The sequence below is a fragment of the Lactuca saligna genome, chromosome 5 (assembly GCF_052625555.1).
Source record: "Lactuca saligna cultivar CGN05327 chromosome 5, ASM5262555v1, whole genome shotgun sequence".
NCBI lineage: Eukaryota > Viridiplantae > Streptophyta > Magnoliopsida > Asterales > Asteraceae > Lactuca > Lactuca saligna.
This window is the reverse complement of record NC_136421.1, coordinates 144432756-144441223: the sequence shown is the minus strand read 5'-3', so window position 1 is coordinate 144441223 and position 8468 is coordinate 144432756.

Genomic DNA, 8468 nt, shown 5'->3' with positions numbered 1-8468 from the left:
TAAGAAGTTGATTACCCGAAACGACAAATAATGAGTAATTGATATGGTGATAAATAAAAAGGAGTTTTATTTATACTCAAAGGGTTGAGGCCATATGAGATTAGTATTATTCTTGTATTTCACTTTGCATGTTTTGACTTCCTAAATAATTTAATTGGTTTAGAACAGTCAAATTATTCAAATGGGCCACAGTCGTTCATATGTTGGAAGTAGGTATGAATGAAGACTATCGTGAATTGGTGTGTGGATTGTCTAAAAGAGTATTAGACATAAGCAAATGTTTGCTGCAACGTTCATGAGTGCTTATGAATATGAATTTGAGCATTGGATTAAACCCACGCTCATTTAGATCACTCCATGAATTGTATCACGAGTGATTGGTGAGACGATAACATCTTATATTCTTGAAACCGAGATGTGTGAGTTGTATCTTGCTAATCGGTTGCATATTGATAATATGAAAACACACTAGTAACTTGGTGTTATAAAACATATTATTGTGTGTGATTTGGTGAGTAGGTGCAAGCGAACATTGTATCAAAGTTTATCCTTTCCTTTTATCCAAAGAAGGATAAAAGCGATATCTTTGGGCCCCTCGATGATTTAGTGATGACAAACGTAAATGCTCGGACGGGCTAGGGATAATTTGATTTGTTCAATTAGTCAGTCGTCATAAATCGGAGATCGAGAGATAGTACAAAGAGAATGATTAGAAATAATATCTCATACGATATCTAGAATTGAGGAATATATGATCCCTTATCTAAGGACACACGTATCTGATAGGATCAGAGTTGACAGCGGCTTTGGAAAGCTACGATTGCAGATCAGGATCTGAAGTCATACACATAATAGTTATTAGACTTATCCAAGTGGGAGACTGTTGGATTAGTGTCGAAGTCCATAACTATTTTGGTATGTACTTGACCCGATGGTGCATGGTCCTTTTGGGTTGCCTTCACCGAAGCAACTTGATAGGATGAATTATGGAGAGAAAGGATTAAATAAGATTTATTAATATATTATGGGAATAATATATTAAAGGAGAAATCAGATTGTTTAATTAATATTAGTCAATAATTAATTGGTAATTAGTTTTGTGACTAAAAGAGATTAATTAAACTTAAGGGACTGGAATTGTAATTATAACATAATTGCAATTTGGGCCATGGATTGCCTTATATTGTAAGGTGGACGAATTCTATGGGGAAGCCTATATGAAATCGTCCAAGGCCTTAAAGAAAAGGCTCCATGGATTGCTTAGGGCTTAAGCATCCAAATTAGGGTTTCCTTGTTAGATAACCCTAATAGCCTTACTATATATAAGACCCTTATGTCCCAAAAACGGGGCTAATGATCTTTCTAGGGTTTCACACATTTTTGGGCAGCCTCTAACCTTTCTACTCTTCATCCTCTTGCTTATGGTGTTTGTGAACCATTAGAGGAGTGACACTTGTGACTCTAAGCCTTCCAAAGTCAATTCAAGGAGATTTGGGATTGTTATTGCTACATAACAATCAAGGTAACATTATAAACTCATTCTTATGTTAATATTATTACTTGAATGCTAGAATTAGGGTTTATAGTCATGGATAACTTGCATGTACAATAGAGAAACCTAGATCCAAGCATTAGGGTTTGTATGAGCATATAGGATGTCTTATGACCAAAACCCATCAATTGGGACACATATTTTCCCTTGGTAGAGTTTTGTTACAACAACAACCATCATTCGAGCATTGGTATGCCACCCTTTGAGCTGTTGTATGGGAGGAGGTGTCGAACCCCCATTTGCTGTGGAGAGGTAGGGCAACGTGTGATGGGTAGTACAGAGATTGTGCTTCAGAGGACTGAGCAAATACAGTAGGTCAGATAGAGGTTGTTGACCGTTCAGAGTCATCAGAAGAGTTATGCGGACAGGCGTCGGTCCGAGCTCGAGTTTCGGGTTGGTGACTTCGTGCTCATGAAGGTCTCTCCTTGGAAAGGAGTGATCCGACTCAGGAAGTGGGGTAAGTTGGGGCCTCGATATATTGGACCTTTCAGAGTGATCGCGAGAGTAGGCAGGGTAGCCTACCGTTTGGAGCTACCTGCGGAGTTGGGTTAGATTCATGACACTTTTCACGTGTCGTAGTTGAGAAAGTGTATAGCCGAAGAGTCGGCAGTGGTACCATTAGAGGATATTTAGGTGGATGCAGGCCTAAACTATGTTGAGTGACCAGTGGCAATTAGGAATCAGAAGTTCAAGGTTCTGAGGAACAAGGAAGTGCCTCTGGTACAGGTGTAGTGGCAGTATACGAAAGGGTCAGAGCTGACTTGGGAGCCAGAGCGCGAGATGCGTGAGCGACATCCAGAGTTGTTTGCAGAATGAGACTTCAAGGGCGAAGTCTGATTCTAGTGGGGGAGAATTGTAACATCCAGATTCCCAGGTATATTATTCTAATATTTAATTTTTGGAATTTGTGAGGGAACTCAGCGAGTTAATGTTTAGACTCGCCGAGTAGTGTCGCGGATTATCATCCGGGTTCGCAACTGGGCTCGGCGAGTCCACGCTGTTTAATGAAACCCTAATCCCCCAGGGTTGGAGCCTATTTAAGGGCACTCATAGCCTCCCATTGCGGCTACCAGTCCCTTGAGAGAACCCTAAGTGAGCTAAATCATTTGGGAGGAAGGAGAAGCCATATTTGATCTTTCTATCTTTGGTTTAGAAAGAAAAAGGTGATCAAGAGCAAGAGGAGACTGAAGGAGGTGTGATTCTAGTGGTTTCAGAGTCCAGAGACTTCAACTTGAGGTATTTATTCGGACCTTCTTCAGTTTTGGTATTGATTCTTAGACTTAGGGTTTTCTAACCTCTTTTGAGGATGGTTATGTGGAGCAATTGGTCCCTTCTCGAGTTTATGCTTTGGAGCTGGACTCAAAGATGTCCAGAGACCTTAACCCTTGGAGCTTTATGAATTATCTTGGGAGTCATGAGCTTAGAATGTCATTTTTAGGGATAAATCACAAAAAGAAACTATCTAGATGATATATGAGTGTCAAGGTCTGGACTTTACGTGATTATTATGCTTGGGAAGGCTAGATCTATGGATTAGAGGAACAAATCTGACCTCAGGAGGTCAATGGAGTTTTTGCATGGCATGTACTCGCCGAGTTGTTCTTAAGACTCGGCGAGTTGAGTCAGGGTGGCCCCACGATTCTTACCTAGGGACTCGTCGACTAAAGGGAGGGAATCGACGTGTTAAATGGGACTAAAGAGTTAGTGGACACATGTGGAATCGCCGAGTAGCCCAAGTGCACTTGACGAGTCGGGTCAAAGTTTGATTGTTGACTTTGGTTGATTATTAGGGTTTGGTCAACAATGAGGGCCTTTGAGCCAAAGGAGGGGTAAAATGGTCTTTTACCCTTCTGAGGGTACCTAAAGAGGGTTGAGTCTAGTTTTGAGAGTTATATTTATGAGAGTATCACTTTATGTGTTTAGGAGGATGCTAGATCGTATTTCTACCGAGTCAGTGATTTACTGGGACATCTAAGGTGAGTCTTCTCACTATACTTTACCTTGAGTGGTAATTAGAGTTATGTGACAGAGTTATCGTATGCTATTATGTGATGTATTGTATTGCATTACTTCTATGTGGTTATATCATGTGTATATCAGAGTATATCAGAGTTAGAACCGAAAGCTTCACAGAGTTAGGACCGGAGGGTCCACGGAGTTAGGGCCCATGGGCCCACAGAGTTATAGCCTCAAGTGGCTAGTATGTGTTATGTATGGTATTTTGGGGAACTCACTAAGCTTTATGCTTATAGTCTTATGTGTTATGTGTTTCAGGTACCAGTGATGATCACGGGAAGGCGTCGGCATGATTCGTACACACGCATGGATTTTTATGTATTTTGATCTTGGGAAATATTTTGTGAAACAAAGTTATGATACAATGGGATTTTGTTGATAAATGTGTTTTGGAAAAATGTGTTTAAAAATGTGAAAATTTGTTTTAAATTTTACGACGTTACACGAAGGTACTTAAGAATATTCTTGACTGCGGTCCAATGTGCTTTCCTAGGTTTCCCTTGATATCTGCTGACCATGCTCAAAGTGAAGGCCACATCAAGGCAAGTACAAGTCATCATATACATTATTGAGCCAACTGTGGAAGCGTAGGGTACTTGGCTCATCTCTGCTATCTCAACTTCGGTACTCAGACTTTGAGTCTTACTGAATTTGGCATTACTTTGGATTAGTGAATCCCCTTTCTTGGAATTCTCCATACTAAATCGTTTTAGTACCTTATCCAAGTAAGTGTTCTTACTAAGTCCTATTAGTCTTTTACTACTGTTTCTCACTATCCTTATTCCCATAATATAGGCAGCCTCTCCAAGGTCCTTTATAGCGAAACACTTCCCAAGCCAGGACTTGACTTCCTACAATGTCGGTATGTCATTTCCTATGAGTAGGCTATCATTGACATACAATACGAGGAAGCTTACTATACTCCCACTGGCTTTGACATATACACATGATTCACCCTCGCTTCACAGAAAACCAAACTCTTTGAATTTCTCATCGAAACAAAGATTCCATATGCGAGATGCTTGTTTCAGTCCATAGATGAACTTCTTAAGGTTACACACTATATTGGGGTGCTTCGCATCAACAAAGCGGTTTTGACATCCATCTGCCATATCGCATAGTCATGAAATGCAGCAATGCCTAGAATCATCCTAATAGTCGTAATTTTCACAATTAGTGAGAAGGTCTCATCATAGTCAACTTTGAGAGTTTCAATAAAGCCCTTGGCAACCAATCGCGCCTAATAAGTGTGTACCTTCCCATCCATGTTGGTCTTCTTCTTGAAGATCTACTTGCACCCGACCGTCTTAAGACTTGGCACATTGTCAACCAAGCTCTAGACTTGGTTGTCATACATGGACTGATCTCGCTGTCCATATCCTCTTTCCGTTTTGAAAACTCCGAGCCTTCCATGGCTTCCTTGTAGCTATTAGTTTATCAAAATTTATTAGTGTACTATCACTAATAAACATATCACACTCACTTGTTAATGAAAACCATACAACACGGGTGGAACACTAACTCTACTAGAACATCTAAGAGGTAAGGATTCGTCTATCGGTTCAACCGGAGTTTCCTCCTCGGGTTGAGCGCCAATGTTAGGGGTTCCTTCATCGCTCGACTCTTGAATCTCTTCAAGATCAATTTGCCTCCCATTGTCTCCTTGGCTTATGAGTTCTCATTCTCAGAAAAACCTATCCTTGCAACGAAGACAACGTGTCACTGGGTCTATAGAAGACATATCCAAAGGATTTCTGCCGGTAGTTGATGAAAATACACCGCTCACTACGAGGTTCGAGCTTGTCGTGAGTCTCTCGTCTTACAAAAGCCTTGCAAGCCCAAACCTTCATATGCGCCAACGAGGGAGCTTTCCTTGTCTACATCTCGTGAGGTGTTTTGGCAACCTTCTTTGTAGGGACTAAGTTAAGGATATGGGGGGCAGTTTCTAAGGCATACCCCCAAAATGAGATAGGCAGCGAAGCACGACTCATCATGGAACGAACCATGTCTAGTGAGGTTCTATTACACCTATCATCCACACTATTCAAATGCGGTGTCCTTGGCGGCGTAAATTGTGAAACGATTCCACATTCCTTGAGGTAGTTGTGGAATTCAAGACTTAGGTACTCTCCACCTTGATCGGATCGAAGCATCTTGATTTTCCTGCCCAACTGATTCTCCACTTCTTGTTTAAACTCTTTGAACTTTTCAAATGTTTTTGACTTGTGCTTGATTAAGTAGATATACACATATCTACTATAATCATCAGTGAAAGTCACATAGAAGCGGTTCACATCCCTTGTGGTGGATATAAAGGGCCCACACACATCAGAGTGTATGAGATCTAATAAACCCTCACCCCTTTCACAAGTGCCAGTGAAGGGTGACTTGGATATCTTTCCAAGTAAAGAAGATTCGCACTCGTCATCGTCCCTAAAGTCAAATGACTCCAACACTCCATTCTTTTGGAGTTGGGTTATGCATTTCTTGTTGACATGTCCAAGACGACAATGCCACAAGCATGCTTTATCCAAACTATTGGAAGAATCGATACAGAACACATCATTTCCTAAATTATCCAAAACCATCACAGTTTCATATATTCCATTACAAGTTAATGTTTCAAAATAGAACACACCATTAAGATAAGCATTAATAGAACCCTTTTCATTTTCAAATGAATATCTAACTCCTATCTATACAAACCATGAAAATAAATGATGTTTCTTGCCATATTTGGCGAATAGCAACAGTTATTTAATTCTAGTCCTAATCTATTACTAAGCACTAAAGATTAACCCCAATCTTGGTGATAGTAAACGATCTTTTGTTCCCCATGATCAAGATTATCTTCCCATGCTCCACATCCCTATTTCTTCTTAGGCCCTGCAAATAAGAACAAATGTGAAAAGCACATCCTGTATCAAGAACCCAAGAAATAGAATGTGATGAATCATTACATTTAATAGTTTAAATACCTGCGAAGGAGGGCATGATCTTTCCATCCTTGATATCTTGCAGATACTTCGGGCATCTTTGTTTCTAATGCCCTATTTCGTGGCAGTGATGACATTCTGCATCCTTGGGGTAGGAGTTGGGTTTAGTAGAACCAACCTTGGTTCCACTAGAAGAGGTATCATCATGGGACTTTCCCTTATGGTGGCTCTTTGAGGGAGCCTTCCTCTTCGTACCTTTTCCTTGCTAATTGTCAAGACTGGGGTAGCAGTAGGAGTTGGAGTTTGTGCAACAGACTTGTCCTTGAGGTTACTCTCAGTAGTCCTCAATAGGCCTTACAGCTTGCTCAACATGACCTCCTCTTTGTTCGTGTGGTAGGTCATGCGAAACTGGTTGAAGCAGGGCGAGAGCGAATGAAGGATGATGTCAATCGCCAGCTCTTCATTGAGGTTAACATTTAACTTCAGCAGGCGGTCAACATACCTCTTCATCTTCAATAGATGAGCAGTGATAGACTCTCCGTCCCTCATCTTGGTCGTGATCATCGAAGTGATGATCTCGTACCTCTACTGTCTCGCACTTTGGTGATACCTTTCAACCAAGTCCTGATGAATTTCGCAGGGATAGAAGTGTTCGTAGGACTTTTGGAGTTCAGCAGTCATTGTCGCTAGCATGATGCAATGGACTTTCATGGCTTCACACTCATGGGCCTCGAAGGAAGCGATCTCTTCGGGAGTGGCAGTGTTTATGTCCACCTCTTCCAGCTCCTTGTCTAGGACATATTCCTTGTCCTTGTAGCGGGTGACCATTCTTATGTTACGAATTTAACCATTGAAATTTTTTTCGTCAAAGATCACCCTCCCACACAAGTTCATGAGTGAGACTGAGCCGGAGGAATTTGAGCCAGAAGCGTTGTTGTTCAAGTTCAACATCTGAAAAGGAAAAGAGACAAATTTTGATTAGATAAGAATCCCCAATTAAACACCCAAATGAGAAATTAGGGCTAGGATCCAACAACATTATTTGCAATTTAGAAAAGGGATGCCATAATCTAAATAACAAATAATTTAAATGTAAATGAATGACGATTCACTAATTTCCACCATGAAAAACAAAAAGAGAACTAAGTTTTAAATGTATTGAAAACTCCTAGATCTTTTGAGATTCATTGAACTTTTCATTGGCATGTTTAAATCTCGATATGCCCCTCGAGTTTGTGACTGGAATGCCGAGGATCACAAAACAGGGTGTGAATAACCACGCAAATGTACATGGTGCCCCCAATGTTACAGTCACCTAATCGACATGCCGGTTAACCACACATGCTCCATCGATCTATGACAAACATCGAGTCACCCTTTTCCACCTTTGCTTAAAGCCCAATTAGTGTGCCGGTTAGCCACACACACTCCACTAACGTCTTAGCAAGGGTACAAATTGTAATTTCATGGAATTGCATCAAATTCACTTTTGCCTAAAGTAACTAGGATTGGGAATTTTGTAAAAACATTTAGTTACTTTATAATTCATTATACTTTTAACTAGGAAAAGGTTGCCTTATCCTAGCCGTTCGGCTAACGACCCTCCACCAATCAAGGAAGCGGTGGGTGAGAGTGGACACCCATTAAACGTCCATTTTATAGGTCATAACCTTATACCCCCTTATAGATCGGCTTCGTGAATGAGGCTTACTAACGGTAAGACTAGCATTTAAGTTATATATATATATATATAATAATTATTCTTATAATATTATAATAGTATATGGTGAATTTTAAACTTGTAAATTTCTCGGGTTTGGAATTTAATAATTTCACAATCAAACTTTTAATCAAAAAAATAAATTCTAAAACTTAAGGGCAAGTTTTGAAACATTTAAAAACTATCTAGATCAAAATTCAAATAAATAATTAAACAATTTATTATGGTGATTATCTAATTTTGA